General features: G+C 34.0%; 1 protein-coding gene across 1 annotated transcript in view; it reads right to left on the bottom strand.

The window, feature by feature from the left end:
* LOC119592859 (biogenesis of lysosome-related organelles complex 1 subunit 1-like) overlaps positions 1-253 on the bottom strand; it is a gene marked incomplete in the record, with an annotated part of 5,448 nt that overhangs the window by 560 nt on the left and 4,635 nt on the right.

Raw genomic sequence — 253 nt, 5'->3', positions numbered from 1 at the left:
GTGCAAAGCAGGCAAGGAAATGTGAAACAACATTTAGTTTCCTTTAACTATAAATGATGACATAGCTATATGCACAAAGGAGGGCAAAAACATGTTTTGCACTTCAATATACACTTATTTCAGCTAATATTACTCTAATTTGAATGTTTCTAGTATAAAAAATTTGGATATTACATAATGGACAATTTTTGCCACGTTTTGTCTAGGGTGCACACATACTTGGCAAATGCCACTTTTCATCATCCCTTGGGGT

The sequence above is a fragment of the Penaeus monodon genome, chromosome 31 (assembly GCF_015228065.2).
Source record: "Penaeus monodon isolate SGIC_2016 chromosome 31, NSTDA_Pmon_1, whole genome shotgun sequence".
Lineage (NCBI taxonomy): Eukaryota > Metazoa > Arthropoda > Malacostraca > Decapoda > Penaeidae > Penaeus > Penaeus monodon.
The sequence above is the reverse complement of the archived record's forward strand: the minus strand, read 5'-3'. Positions and strand labels throughout refer to the sequence as shown.